Raw genomic sequence first — 16,169 nt, 5'->3', positions numbered from 1 at the left:
CTTGCCTTGTGGAAGTGCTTCAAGAGTATCCTCCAAGAAGGAAAGAACAAACTGTTACCCTTCTTTCTTCAAAAGATCTTAAGCTTCTCTGTATCTAACTCCAGGAGATCCCTGAAGCACTTAGGGTGGTCTGCTTCGTGATGCAGTTGGTGGTATAACACTACTTTATTCTATCCTTTCACTATTTTCATCAAAAATCCAAACAATGTTTGTATGCGGAATTAAATAATGGTGGAGCAAATGAATATGTTTTCATGATAGAATGAGAAGAAATTTTTTTCTGAGAAATTTGTGCAAATAAGCCAATACAACCTTCAAAGCACTTGGGCTCTAGAAGTCAAATAATCTTATGCATCTAAGATAAATGGACTGATTTGCTTGGCCCTAAGAGTTCCCTTTCCCAAAGGCTACATTTAGAGAGGTTTTTGTTTGTTTGTTTTTTGTTTTCTTTGGACAGGCAGAGTGGACAGTGAGAGAGAGATAGAAAGAAAGGTCTTCCTTTTCCCGTTGGTTCACCTCACAATGGCCACCACGGCCAGCGCGCTGTGGCCAGCGTACCCCGTTGATCTGAAACCAGGAGCCAGGTGCTTCCTCCTGGTCTCCCATGCAGGTGCAGGGCCCAAGGACTTGGGCCATCTTCCACTGCACTCCCGGGCCACAGCAGAGAGCTGGACAGGAAGAGGAGCGACCGGGACAGAATCCGCGCCCCAGCCGGGACTAGAACCTGGTGTGCCGGTGCCACAGGAGGAGGATTAGCCTATTGAGCCGCGGAGCTGGCCTATTTGTTTGTTTTTAAGGTTTACTTATACATTTAAAAGGCAGAGTCACAGAGAGAGAGACAGAGAGGTTTTCCATTCTCTGGTTCACTCCCAAAATGGCTACAACAGCCAGAGCTGGGCCTATCTGAAGCCAAGAGTCTCCCACATGGGTGCAGGAGCCCAAGGACTGGGGCCATCCTCACTGCCCTCCTGGGCCATAGCAGAGAGCTGGTTTGAAGGTGGAGCAGCCTGGACTCAAACTAGCACCCATATTGGATGCTGGCCCAACAGGTGGCAGCCTCACCCAATACACCACAGTTCAGTCCCCACATATAGAAACTAACATTCTGCTTCTTGCAGAAACAACTGAATCTACTGAGAGCATCTTCAGCTTCATGTTATGTATGTAGAGTGTACTTGAAGAATAACCGAATAGACTCTTTCACGACGGTTCTTCAAAAAAAAAAAAAAAAAACACTATTGTTCTTTGTGTATCTCTGGTTGGATATTCAAAAAGCACTATATTTATTTATTTACTTATTTACTTGTTTGAAAGAGTTACAGTAAGAGAGGGAGAGGGAAAGGGGGAGAGAGAGAGAGAGAACGAGCTTCCATTTGTACATTTAGTAGTTCACTCCCTCGATGACCGTGATGGCTAACACTGAGACAAGTCAAAGCCAGGAGCCAGGAGTTTCATCCAGGTCTCAAATAAAGATAACAGGGCCTCAGATATTTGGGTCATCATCTGCTGCTTTTCCCAGGCCATTAGCAGGGAGCTGGATCAAAAGTGGAACAGCCGCCAAACTGGAGCCCACACGGATTGCCAGTGTTGCAACCAGAGTCTTTACCCTCTATGTCACAACACTAACCCAAAAGCAATATTTTTAAGTGTATCATTTAAATTTGATAAAATTGTACAAAGGTACTGGTTTATGGACTATGCTGATGAACCTAGCACTTTTGATATATATCTAATTTTATGCCTATATTAAAGCAATAGTACAGAGATGCAGAACATAAAGGAAATTATTGTGCAAACTCTGTTCCATGCTATCTTCAGGTCTAGATTGAGATTGTAATGTCCTCAAAGGTATCATATGCAAATCTAAGTATAATGACTCATTATTTTTCCAGGCCCTGTTGATTCCACCGTGAAAAATTGCAGGATGCATTAGATAACTGTATGCAAACAGTAACAATTTCTGCAAGTGTATGAGCAGATAAGTTCTTATTACAATTTAAGAACCTATTAATAAGCTAGTTAATGTATGTTATTGACAATAGATTTTATATTCTGTAATCAGAACCAAATTGGTTGTGTAGGAAGGGAAAATGTGAAATGGAGTCAGAATCCCAAGCGTGTTTTCAGGTCAATAGCAAGTCAGGTGATAGTCAAGTGTTTGCTGACTAATCCCACACCTCACTGCACATTCACAAGGTATATATTAGAAAGGATGCTCAACTTTTCAGATTGAAGGCCAGCAGGTATCAGAAAATTCTGGCTGATTGTTGGTGCTGGAATCAATGGATATCTCTTCCTCCTTAAAAGGAAACTTTCAATAATAGCATTTTTTTTTTGACAGGCAGAGTGGACAGTGAGAGAGAGAGAGAGAGAGAGAGAGAGAGAAAGGTCTTCCTTTGCCATTGGTTCACTCTCCAATGGCTGCCGCGGCCGGCACGCTGCTGCCTGCGAACCGCGCTGATCCAAAGCCAGGAGCCAGGTGCTTCCTCCTGGTCTCTCATGGGGTGCAGGGCCCAAGCACCTGGGCCATCCTCCACTGCCTTTCCAGGCCACAGCAGAGAGCTGGCCTGGAAGAGGGGCAACCAGGACAGAATCCGGTGCCCCAACCGGGACTAGAACCTTGTGTGCTGGTGCCGCTGGCGGAGGATTAGCCTATTGAGTCACGGCGCTGGCCTCAATAATAGCATTTCTATATGAAATCATGCATGGTTCCTGTATGCTGACAGCTACTCTTTATTATATTCAACTTCCAATGGTAAAAATCCCTTCCATGTGGTTTACTCACCATCATCCTTTAGTGGGACTATATCTGTAATACTCACTGTAGCCTGCTGTTAGGGAACCTATTTGCTGCTTTCTACTGATTAGCCCATCTATCACCCAGCCCAATATCATGTTATCAGCTATAAAACTCTTGAGAAATTGTCTTGACAGAGAGGAACCTGTGCATTTCCTTTCCAGTATGGTTGTGTACAGATGCCACTATAGCCATGTAAAGTCAGTTGATTCCAGACTGTCCTGCAGAATCTAATCCAGAGGAGGTGATCTGTTACTGAAAGGAATCTTCTCTGGAGAACAACAGAGATTACTAGGTAGAACCATTGGTTCTTTTGTAAAAGAGAAACTCTCTTCTTTTCTACTGTTTCTTTAAAATTTCCTTGATTGGACTAGAAGCACATATGCTTGACTTCTCAGAGCAAATTTTTCTCACCCAGGTTTCTTGCCAACTCTCCTTATAAGAGCCTGCATTGCTTTTAGGTAGGTTTGCTTTCCATAAGAGAACCAATCCGGCAACCTACCTGAATAAGAAACAAAAACTCCTTCAGCTATGAGCTATTTTTTCCTGGAGCTCACAAGGGAACCCATTCTATTTAATATTTCAGCATATTTATTTTCTTAATGAATTGGGGCATTGTTACAGAGAATTCTTATGATAGTATCTGTCTTAACATGACATAATCTTTAATTCACATTTAGAAATAATCTAGAATACAGTCAGCAAGCTTTTCTACAGAGGACTAGCTAGCAAATGCAAGCAGCCCTCCAAGTTCACTAATTCAAATAATTGTGGACTTAGAATATTCTGGAGAAAATTGCATTTGTACTGAACATCTACAGAAATTTTCCCTTTCATTATTCCCTTTAAAATAGGGTACAACAACTATTTGCACATTATTTACATTGTATTAGATGGTATAAATAATCTGGAGATAATTTAAAGTTATGTGGGAGTATGTATGATGGTTGTATGCAAATATGATGCCCCCTATAAAAGAGACTTGGCCATTTATGGATTTTGGTATTTGTAGGGGTCCTTGAATCAACCCTCCAAAGGCACTGAGGGGCAATTGTATCTGGGGCATTATTAGGTCATACAGTACTTATAGCAATTATTGACATCTGCTTTTGTAGCCTAAAAGCAGCCATAGGCATTATGCAAAAAGGACCAGGCGTGGTTCTGTTCCAATAACTCTTATTTACATATAGAGGTGTGAACCCTGTTTGACTCACCAGCCATTTTTGTTGACCCCTACTATCAAGAATGGTACAGTCTGATCTGAAGAGACATAATTCACTGTCTTTTGCCTACCAAGTTCCAGCCAGAAATAATGCTGCTCCTTGGAATTCATTTCTCAAGTGAGTGTATAAAGGAAATTCAATGATAGTGACAATTGCTTTCTTGCATTTCAACCTGACAACCTCCATAGCAAGGAGAGAAAGAAAGAAAATTTTAGTGCTTTTTAAAAATTGTTTTGATATATTTGTCTTCTTCATAATAGTACATTCACAATATAAAGTGGTAAGGCTAATTAAGGGGATTACTAGATAATTATTATAATGAAGTGCACAGAACTAGCTAACTATGATTATTATTATTTAGTAGTTACACCCATTAAGTAGACCAGTGGTGTGGGGCAGATGCAGCATTAGATAGATTCTGCTCTGGTAGAAGAAAAGGGATTGTTTTAAACTGTACATTACATGGTGTCACATTATATAAAGTTATTGCTACATCAGGTGACACAGAAGAAACTGATATTACATGACCTGATGCAAATTCAAATGGAAAATTTGGAGCATAAAAATGGATTAAACACCCTTGAAAATCAGGTAGAGTACAATTCCAAAGGATTTCAGGTCATTCAGAAATGCTATTACTTTCCAGCTAAGAAATGTCGACTGTTTTGTTAGTGATCACACTGAAGCATGAAATTGGGGAGGAAGACTGTTAATGGGTCAGTTAAGGTAAGAGGTTAGAAATATTATTTTAAGATGTAATGTTGTGACAAATATGTGGCAAAATGTAAAATTACCTCTCAGAAAAATCTGTGTTTATTTTCAGTCACTATTGATGCTATGGATAGTGTGTTTTAACTGGAAAATCTCACTAGAAAAGTTCTTAGTCTAAAAAAATTCACAACTCTTTTCAGAATAAGTCTATCATTGTCCATACTACCAAATTATTCTTGAAAAGCAATTTATCATGTAAAATGTCTACTTTTTTCTAACATTCGCATTTAATGGTGCTTTCAAAGCAAGTTTCATTTTTCTAGAGAGTGTAAAGCTACGATGTACATAACAAAGAGAAGAGTTTAAAATGTATTAAGGTAAGAACCTGTTGTGGCACAGCAGGTTAAGCCACCCCACCCATTGTGATTTTTGGCATCCCCTATCAGGGTTTTGGTTAGAATCCAGGCTACTCCCCATTCTTATCCAGCTCCCTGCTGGTTTTCCTGGGAAGTCAGCGGATTATGGCTCAAGTATTTGTGCCTCTACCACCTAGGTGGAGACTTGTAAGGCATGCCAGACTTCTGACTGCAGCTTGGCCCAGATCTGTCTGTTGTGGCCATTTGGGGAGAGAACCTGCAGACAGAAAATTTTCTATCTCTCCCTCTCTCTCTTTCTGGCACTCAGCCTTTCAAATGAATAGTTAATATTAAACAATAAATAAAAATGTTAAAGATGTAGTACTTCACAAAGTTACCCAATGAATATTTATTATCTGGTAAAATCTCTACTGATGTAAAAGTGCTAACTGGAGTGGATGGTTGTCTATCGGAAAAATTAAATACTTTTTAAAAGTACTTTTAACACATAATGTCATATTTCTTAATTAAAACCACTCTCTTTAAATTCCCTTTAAGAAATCTTCTTATCCCTGTACACTGTGTATATATGGTGTGTGTTTAAATAAAAGTGTTATTATCTGATATTTTAAATGGAATATCAGAAATATAGAACCAAGAGCAGTAAGATTTATTAGTTGGTATATCTTATACAATTGTTTTAGAAGAGTTTGAAATAAAGTTATGTATTGTGAGAAATCAGAAACACCTAAACTTTTAAATATAATGTGCAGTAAAAGGATAGTAAAAAAATGTATCAGAAAGTGGGGCCAGTGCTGTAGCATAGTAGGCTAAGTGCCCACCTGTGATGCCAGTATCTTATATGGGCACAGGTTTGTGCCCCCATTGCTCCTCTTCCCATCCAGCTTTCTGCTGTGGTCTGGGAAAGCAGTAGAAGTTGGTTCAAGTGCTTGGGCCCCTGCACCTGCATGGGAGACCCGGAAGGAGCTCCTAGCTCCTGGCTTCAGATCGCCTCTGTCCTGGCAGGTGTGGGCCATAACCTTTCTCTCTATCTCTGTCTCTCTCTGCCAGTAACTCTACTTCTCAAATAAATTAATAAAGTCTTTAAAGAAATGTAGAAGAAAGAAATAAAAATTTTTCCATTAAAGTGTAAACAACCTGTGAATATGAGAAAGGCATTGCACAATGGGTTCCTTTTTTCTGGATTCCTCGTTCACTCCATAGGTAGCGCTTCTGCAGATGTTTGGATCCTCACTAGTAAATAGCCATACTTTGCGCTTTATGTGCTTTTGTGTACCTTTTTATTCTAACCGCCTTTCATCTAAACACCATGGTTTTTTGGCTAGTCTCATTTCAAACATCACGTGTGCATCATGGATATATTTTTGAGTGAAAGAACATAGTAAGTAGTCAGAGCTAAACACAAAACTCTGTACAGGGACAATATGTTAAATTATTTTAAAATCATTACCTTTAGGTCTTTAATTATCAAACTCCTTCGCCTGCTAAATAGTAGCACTCTAAAATAGTATCATCAGTGAGACAGAAGTATGCACTTTAAATCTGTGCATGAAAACTACTATAGCCCCCTTTTAAATTCCTAATAGATTTAAATAACTGGTTCTTTGTTTTACACATTACTATATTTCTCAGCTTGTTTAGTATCTTACTTCCAAATGTTTCTGTACTGTAATTCCTAAATATAATGCACATAATTTACTTACCAAATGCTACCACTTTGAAATACATTTTGTTTGAAATGTGTATTATTCAAAATAATAGTTGAAATATATAGAGCCTTTATATTTCAAAATATTAACCTTTCAGTGAATTGATTAAAAGCATATAATATGACTTTGAAGTATTTTGAAAAGCTGGCTAGAGAAAATCAATCAAATTATTTTTGCTGTTTGGTAATGTAAAACAGTTGCTTCATTTTTCAAAGACCAAGATTATCCTGTGCACTCTGCCAATGAATAGATTTAGTAGAAAAGGTAAGCTTTGCAGAGGAATCATTAATAAGAAAGAATCAAAAACAAAGGATAGTAAGTGGGTTAATTACAGTAAATATGATTTAAGCATCTGTTTAGGCTATCAGGGGAATACAAAGGGAAATTTGAGAGAGATTAAAATATAAACCCAAATTAACAAAACCCAAATAAGGGTAGAATTCTTTTCAGAGCATGATGATGAATTTTTAAATATTATTTTATTTATATGCAGACATAAAATTAGACAGCAAATAGTACATAGTTTTGAGTTTTCCTTTAAATATAACATGAATTATCTTACTAATACCTTCCTATCACAACAGATGCCACGTGGTTAAGTCATACAGACTTCATCACAAGACCAAGGTCCACAAGCTTAAAATATACCGGATTTTTACATGTATTAAGGACACAAAATGAGATTTTTCAGTATAGCAAGCCTACATATTTTAGCATTTTTAAAATTCAATTTATTTGTCAAGATATTTTAACAGAAATAAAAATTGTACTATTTGGTGTCTCATTAAATGGATGCTTTTTGAAATGTCCAGTCAAGGTAAATATATTTATATTTTTTAAGAATTTAACATTTCTAAACAGTGAAGACATCTGAAGTCTTTTATTCTAATTTTTACAGAAAACTAAATAGTACATTAACATTATCTATACTCACCCTATTGTGTAACAGAAGCCCAAGACTTCTAACTCCTCCTGTCTAGTTATACCCGAGTACTCATCAATCAACCTGTCACCATTTTTCAGTGTCATGTTACATGACATTTTTCTTTTACATTTTTGCTCAACTTTTAAAAACTATTTATAGAAATAATATTTATGATAATACATTTTAGCCTTTAAAATGTCTATCCTTTCATTGGATTTAATATTTTCTTTGTGGTCAATTATTTCATTGATTTTCTTTTAAGTAGTCTATAGGTGTATTAATATTTCATGTACATTCCCTTAATCTATCTGAATCATTTTACTTATTACATAATACAATTATTATGCCCTTACTTAAATTATTTAAATTAGATCTGCTTGATTTCAGAATACAGTCTTCCTAATACAAATAACTAATTTGTTTTTTTTAAATTCTTTGATGTCCTCTACATGACAACAGGATAAAATTTTACACTGATTGGATGTTACACAATTTATGTGTTTGATAAAACATTGCTTAGTATCCCACAAATCTGCACAATTTTCACATCAAACTTTTTTAAATTCTTAAAAAATAAATCTAAATTTCACTATATAACCAAACAATGCTTCTTCCCCTCATTTGTCTCAACCTGCTGTTGTGTCCCCACATCCTACTTATTATCAGTGATGCATATTGGAAGATCTGGTACTTTCCCAAACTTGGAATGCTCCTTCAAACCTCTATGCCTATGTTTTCCCTTGATCTTTAAGTACCTTGACTAAGAATATTTGGCTAATTTAGAATCATAATTCAAAATGTGTTTTGATTCTTTACTTATTTTAATTGACAGACGAATATAGACATATATATTGTAAATCATGTTGTTTTGAATTGTATATACTTTGTGGAATGACTAAATCCAGCTTTTTAACACATGAATTATTTAACATACTTATTATTTTTGGGTAGTAAGAACACTTAAAATTTCTCAGCATTTTCAAAACAATATATCTTTGCTAATTATAGTTACTAGGTTGTACAATCAATCTCTTGAAAGATCCCATTTAAATGAAATGTTGTATGCTTTGACCAACATCTCTTCAACCATCCTGGCACAATCCTTGATAAGCCTGATTCTCTCTCTACCTCCAGGAGTTCAAATTTTAGACTCAACAAATGAGTGAGATTATGTGGTATTTGTCTTTCTGTGCCTGAGTTATGTCACTTAATACACTATCCTCTGGAGTCATACATGTTGTCATAAATGACAAGGCTTCCTTCTTGTTTAAAGATGAATAATGCTCCATGGTGGATATATCACATCTTCTTTATCCATCCATCTTTATCCACTCTTGATTTATTAATATATTTTAATGTAGATTGATTCTATAGTTTGACTATTATGAATAATACTGCAATGAACATAGCAGTCCAGATAGCTCTATGAAATGCTGGTTTAGTTTCTTTTGAATACATACTCAATAGAAGGATTGAAGGATTCTTAGTAAATTGTATTTTTAATGTTTTGTGAAACATTCATACTATTTTCTGAAATGGCTTATATGAACTTAGAGTCCAACAGAATTCAAGAGTTGGCTTTTCTTCACATTCTCACCAACACTTATCTTTTTTTTAAAAAAATAGACATTCTAATACATATGATATGATATATGATTATAATTTTAATTTGCATTTCCCCAATAACTGAAAATATTAATCATTTTTGGAGACCTTTGTTCATTTGCATGTCTTCTTTTGAGATGTATCTATTCAGAGACTGCTCATCTTTTAAAGAATTTTTTTTATTTATTTGAGAGGTAGAGTTACAGACAGAGAGGGAGAGATGGAGAGAAAGGTCTTCTACCCACTGGTTCACTCCCCAAATGGCTGCAATGACCGAACTGGGCTGACCTGAAGCCAGGAAGCTTCTTTGTGGTCTCCCAGGGTTGCAAGGGCCCAAGTATCTGGGCCGTATTCTACTGCTTTCCCAGGCTATAGCAGAGAGCGGGATTGGAAGAGGAGCAGCTGCGGCACAAACTGGTGCCCATATTGGATGCCGGCACCTCAGGCAGAGGCCCAGCCTAGGATGCCACAGTGCCAGCCCTCATTAATTTTTTTTTTTTTTTGAACTTCTGAGTTGCTTGAGTTCTTTATACATTTGGGCTCTTACCCACTTATCAGATATATAGTTTACAAATATTTTTTCCCATTCTTAGGTTGTCACTTCACTTTTGTTTCCTTGGGTATGCAGGAACTTTTAAGTTTGATATAATCTCATTTCTCTGTTTTGTTTTGTTTTTTTTTTTTTGTCTGTGCTTTGAGGTTTGTAACTAGAAAAGCATTGCCTAAACCAATGTCATGGAATTTCCCCCTGTTTTCTTCTTGTAATTTTATAGGTCTTACATTGAAGTCTTTAATAATAAAGTCTTTATATATATGTATGTGTGTATGTGTGTATATATATATATATATACGTATATATCCATTTCATTAGTTAGGTGAACATGAGATTATAAAATCAACATCGAGTAATTCTGCAGAATTAGAGTGTGTTTCCCTGGGTTAGATGTGGGCATGGAGGTGACTGTGTTCCTCCAGCTAAGCTTCATGGGGAAGGAGGCATCCACGTGCAGACACACACGCTCTCCTCTCCGTCGCTGAGCAAGTTCTCTCTGCAAGGCCAACACAACTTCTTCTTTGTGGCTCTTTTCCCTTCTCCTTTCCTTGGTTTCCCCTTTCCACGAAGCTTCTTCCGACATACTTGCTCCTCCTTAAAATCTTGGTGCTCATCTCTGTAGAGGCCATGAAAACGGAGGATCCCTGTGAGCGCAAAGTACGTGTTGTGACTGGGGTAACAGTCGTAAGTCTCCTTCCTCTTGGCCAGTGGCTGCTCAGTGAACAGTTTCACCACTTTCATAGACTTGGAGTCAGTGGGCCCGGCAACTTCTCCAAACAGCCGGGCACTCAGCCGAGTCATGCACAAGGCATATTCTGAAAGCGACATTTTACGACATTTCTTGGGCAGGAAGGAGCAAGAGTATCTGGACCTGACCTTCCTCACCCATGCGCCGCGACCCTGAGGGCCCGCCCCCGGAAGCAATAATAAAGTCTTTAATAAAGTCTTATTACTTAAATCTTTAATCCATTCTGAAATGATTCTGTAAATAAGAATCTGATTTCATTCTTTGTCATGTAGTTATCTTGTTGTATCAATATAATTCATCAAAGTGACTGTTCTTTCTCCATTGTACGTTCTTGTCACCTTTGTCAAACATGAATTCACCATACATGCACGGATATATTACTGGACATTGTATTCGATTCTGTGTTCAATATGTCTGTATTTCTGTCAGTCCCCTCGCTAGAGCTTTGTAGGATATTTTAAAGTCAGATATTTTAAAGTCCAGCTTTGTACTTTTCATTTAAGATTGTTTTGCCTATTCAGATTCTGTATGGTACTATATGAAATTTAGAATTTTTTTATTTTTGGAAATTTTATTTTTGGAATAGCATCACTGGAATTTTGATAGCAATTGCATTGTATTTGTAAATTTCTTTGAGTAGGATTGACATTTTAATAATATTATTCTTTTAATTCATGTACATCTTCCATTTTTCCATTTTTCCGTCTTTCCATTTGTGTCTTCTATTTCTGGGCTTTCTGAAAATGCAATTACCTGGCCTTGACCTGCCTCCAACCTTCATCAGGCTAACCACAAAACTATGTTTGGGTAAGTTAAGCAGTCTCTGGGAACTTTATGGAAATTTTCAGTAAATGTGAGGACCTTGACTGAGCGCGCATAAGTTCCTGGAGAGCAGAGAGAACGTCTTGCCTTTATACCATAGCTAACAGCACCCTGGCCTAGACTAAGTAGAGAGAGTACTGAAAAAAGTCGGATAGTTGAATATTACCCTTAGGGACTAAGACTATATGTTCACAGAGCTGGAATGTCATTTATATGACTGATTTCTTCAGGAAAATTACTAGTAATCTATTTGAATCAAAAAAGTTATTTTAAATATGGTTGTGGCCAAATTGCCCTTTTAAGTCTGAGTATGAATGTTAAAATAACATTTCTAATAGTTTTTTTGTGAGTTTTTGGTCCAACTATTTGAGATTTACCAACATTTATGCTCACAGTCTTCCAAACTAGTATTACAGATTTTCAATATTTTTGACATTTGCATTCAAGGAGCACAACTGTGTGCCTGTTGTAAATATTTTCAAAATTCTCATAACACTGTTCACCTTAACTTGGAGAGGAAGGCTAATCAGATCCCATCCTCCATGCATCTTGAGTGATTTTCAGCCAAAGGTATATCTATAAGAGTTTATATTTCCAGCTGGAAATATAACATTTTATTAAAAAGTCCTGATGCCAAAACAATGACTATTTATTCAATTTTAAATTCTCATGATTCTGTCCAATTTGGAAGCTATGCTTTGAGCATTTTCAGGATCTAGTAGTTCTCAGCTTACTCTCTTTTTTGAATGTTATAAAGTATTATTTACATTTTATTTAAAAGAAATTATGTGGCTGGCACCGTGGCTCACTAGGCTAATCCTCTGCCTTGCAGCACCGGGACACCGGGTTCTAGTTCCGGTCGGGGCGCCAGATTCTGTCCCGGTTGCCCCTCTTCCAGGCCAGATCTCTGCTGTGGCCAGGGAGTACACTGGAGGATGGCCCAAGTCCTTGGGCCCTGCACCCCATGGGAGACCAGGAGAAGCACCTGGCTCCTGGCTTTGGATCAGCGCGGTGCGCTGGCCACAGCACACTGGCCACGGCGGCCATTGAAGGGTGAACCAACGGGAAAAGGAAGACCTTTCTCTCTGTCTCTCTCTCTCACTGTCCACTCTGCCTGTCAAAAAAAAAAATGTATAGTTTTCTGTTAACTCATTTCATTTTCTATAAACTAACTTTGGAAGCAGAATAATTACAATCATCACTCTGGGAAAACACTTCCATTCCACAAATTAAGTTACCAGATAACTTTCATAATATTAGCTTTAACATGAGGGGAAAAAAAATAAGATCAAAATAATACAGAACACAAAACCTTCAATACTTATCCAGTTTAGAAATCTAAAGCAACTGAATAAACTACTAGATACAATTGTTTATTCAGCATAAATTCCAATGTGCTGTGTATTTTTTCTGAAAAAAAAAAAAAAAAGAGCTCTCTGAAACAAGTGTCGCAATCATAATTTTTCACTTAATTTGGTCTCCCTTACAGAGGAGGCCTGAATGAAAGCTAGTAGCTGTTTCTGCCGTGGTGCCCAGAAGGGTGCCTCTGTTTTGCCAAAAAATGTTCTGTCACTAATGTGAAGCCTGTTGACAAACTGTTGTTTATATGTTATCAATGTGATGCCAAGTCAATTGTTTCACTACGGGAATCCTGGCTCAGCCCCAGTGGCTGTCTAAGTCTTTGTAGACACACAGACACACATTCAGGGAAGGAAATTAAAGGTTAAAAAAAACTCATTTTATTTTTACTTGGGTTTTTAACTGAAGTTTCATGAAGATAAGAAAATAAGCGGTGATCAAACAACTTTGTATGAATTATAATTCTAAAGAATCAGACATATGCTTGGTGTTTAATTCCTCTAGCTGTGAATTGAAAGGCTAATTGTACAAAATGTTTAGGTATATATGAGTTTATACATTTTACCTTTTATCATGTCACTTAAAATGTAGTATAATGGGATTTTTTAGGCCTTATTTACCCTCTAAATCAGTGTTTGTCAATTGCTGATGATTTTTGCCTCCTAAGCGACATTTGGCAATGTCTGCATTTGTCTGTCACAGCTGGGATAGGGGTCGGGGAGGACTATGAATTATACTCAACACAGGCTAAAGATGATGCTAAATATCCTACAACGTGAAAGACAACGCATTCAATGAATTATCTGACCCTACATGTCAACTGTGCTGATGGTGAGAAATTCTGATCTATCCTAAATGGTAGAACAATGTAGAGAATAATATTAAAAAGTTATAAAAACTCAGTAATGATTAAAGAAATATGTAATTATTTTGGCTGGTTGAAAATTTAAGGTGATGCTAAAGAATAGGAGTATAAAAATATTATCAGTCCACTAAATGAAATAAAGGAGGGATAGGTAGGAGGTAAGAAACAATGAAAACAGTATAGACAACTTCTTTAAAAATGTGTTTGGAGTAATATTTTATATATCACTGTTCAAAATACATATAAAGAACCCGATTTAAACAACTCACTAAAATATTGGATATATATTTTCAATTTTTTCAGATGTATTTACTTGGTGTACTAGTTTGAGTCCCGGCTGCTCCACTTTTAATCCAGCTCCTTGTTAATGCACCTGGGAAAGTAGTGGAAGAGGACCCAAGTGCTTGGGCCCTCTGCCAGCCATGTGATAGACCTGGAAGAAACTCCGGGGTCCTGGCTTTGACCTGGCCCAGCCCCAGCAGTTGTGGCCATTTGGGGAGTGAACCAGTGGACAGAAGATCTCCCTCTCTCTCCCTCTCGTTCCTCTCTCTCTCTCTCTCTCTCTCACACACACTTTGGCTTTCAAATAAATAACAAAATATTTAAAAAAAAAAGAAGATGTTTTACTTGAGAGAGAGATACAGAGAGAAAGAGAGAGAGAGAGTGCTCCCCCATTTCCTGGACCACTCCACAAGGACAAAATTGTGCTGAGCTGACACTAGGAGCTGGAAGCTTAATCCAGGTCTCCCACATGGGTGTCAGAAACCCAATTAGTTGAGAAATTACTTGGAAACCAGAATAAGGAGCCAGAGCCAGGGCTCAAAACCAGATATTCTTATGTAGTGTCTTAACCAAATATGCATCCTTGAATATGTATTTTTAGATACTTAAGGAGCACAATTACAAAAAATGACACAAAACATCAAAATATAGTAGCAAATACAGGCCCAAAGAATGCTATTTTAGTAAAATTATTAGATAATATAGTTTTTAAGACAAAATGAATATTAGATTAAAAAGTAAAATCAAAAATCACTAAATAACAATTCAGCAAGATAATATAAAAACAAGCCTGGGGCTGGTTGTGGCACAGTGGGTTAAGCCATCACCTCCAACCACAGCATCCTATATGAGTGCCAGTTTGGGTCCCAGCTGCTCCACCTCCCATCCAGCTCCCTGTGAATGTGCCTGGGAAAGCAGTGGAATATGTCCTATATGCCTGGGTCCCTATCACCCATATGGGAACCCAGATGGAGTTCCTGGCTTCTGGTTTTGACCTGGACAACTGTGGCCGTTACACTCAGTTGGGGATTAAACCTGTGGTTGGAAGATCTCTCTCTGTCTCTACCTCCCTCTCTGTAACTCTTAAGTCTTTAAACAATAATCTGTATGCAGCTAATATAATAACCTTAAAATATATAACACAATTCACTGATAAAATTACAAGTGGAACTGGACAAATGGACATTCATAATACATTGAATGTCCTGTCATAAAAGGATAGATTAGATCAATTTTTCCAAACCCATAGAATGTGCAGCACCAAGGGTCAACAGTGTTGTAAGCTATGGACTATGGGCAGTCAACATAGGCTCATCAATTATAACAAATAAAGAACTGATAAATTAAATATCAGCTGATGAGGGTGTTAGTAACAGGGAAGGCTATGTATGTGTGATTGTGATTGGTATATGTGAAATCTCTGTACTCTCTATTCAATTTTGCCATGAACCTAAAGATGCTCTAGAAAATAAAGCCTATTTTAAAAAAGGATGTTTCAATAAAGCCCCAAGTCAGAAAGGTACAGATGATTTGAACTGTAAAATTTTTTGATATTTGAGATTTATCACAGTTGTTAAAATTACTTCAACATAGGCAACATAGATAATTTTATATAAATGGAGGTGTTCATCATGATATATACCCCAGAGGCTACCATAGATTGTTCTATCAGAAACTGACACTACAGTGATGGTCATAGAGCATTTAATCTGAAACCCAGAGTCCAGAAGTGGCTACTAAAGTCCTTCAGTGATCTTTGACGCCTATCAACACCAGAGGGTTTTGCTAATTACCATAATGAGTGTTAGAAATGAGCATTCATTGGTGAAAGTGGTGACTTGCTAATTAGCTTTATGAATGTTAGATATTGGTTCTTAGTGATAAAATTAGTGGATGTTGAATCAGTTGGATAATTTAGAATATTATACACAAAACACTTCTCAAAAGAGATCAATATAATCAAATCTAGCCAGCACGATAGCATACTTTTTAGGGAAGGCATCCTGGGTTATGTACCAGCAGATACAGTTAGCTAATTCTGGCATGATACATTGACAGATCTGCTTCAGATTAAGCCAGTATAAAATATTTTGAGAACACCCAATATAACAGAACTGAGACATCAAGATATTTACATAATTGTATATAGGTGTGATTGCTAATAATCATCTGTATTAATGAAATAATTCAATT

The 16,169-nt window shown here is 37.1% G+C and overlaps 1 pseudogene; it reads right to left on the bottom strand.

Annotated features, from left to right (window-relative positions):
* Positions 1 to 10,329: 10,329 nt before the first annotated feature.
* On the bottom strand, positions 10,330 to 10,780 carry LOC100356978 (small ribosomal subunit protein mS33 pseudogene; annotated as a pseudogene).
* Positions 10,781 to 16,169: the final 5,389 nt, after the last annotated feature.

Source organism: Oryctolagus cuniculus, chromosome 5, assembly GCF_964237555.1.
Source record: "Oryctolagus cuniculus chromosome 5, mOryCun1.1, whole genome shotgun sequence".
Classification (NCBI taxonomy): Eukaryota; Metazoa; Chordata; class Mammalia; order Lagomorpha; family Leporidae; genus Oryctolagus; species Oryctolagus cuniculus.
Note: the sequence above shows the minus strand (reverse complement) of the source record. Positions and strands in the feature narration are given on the sequence as shown.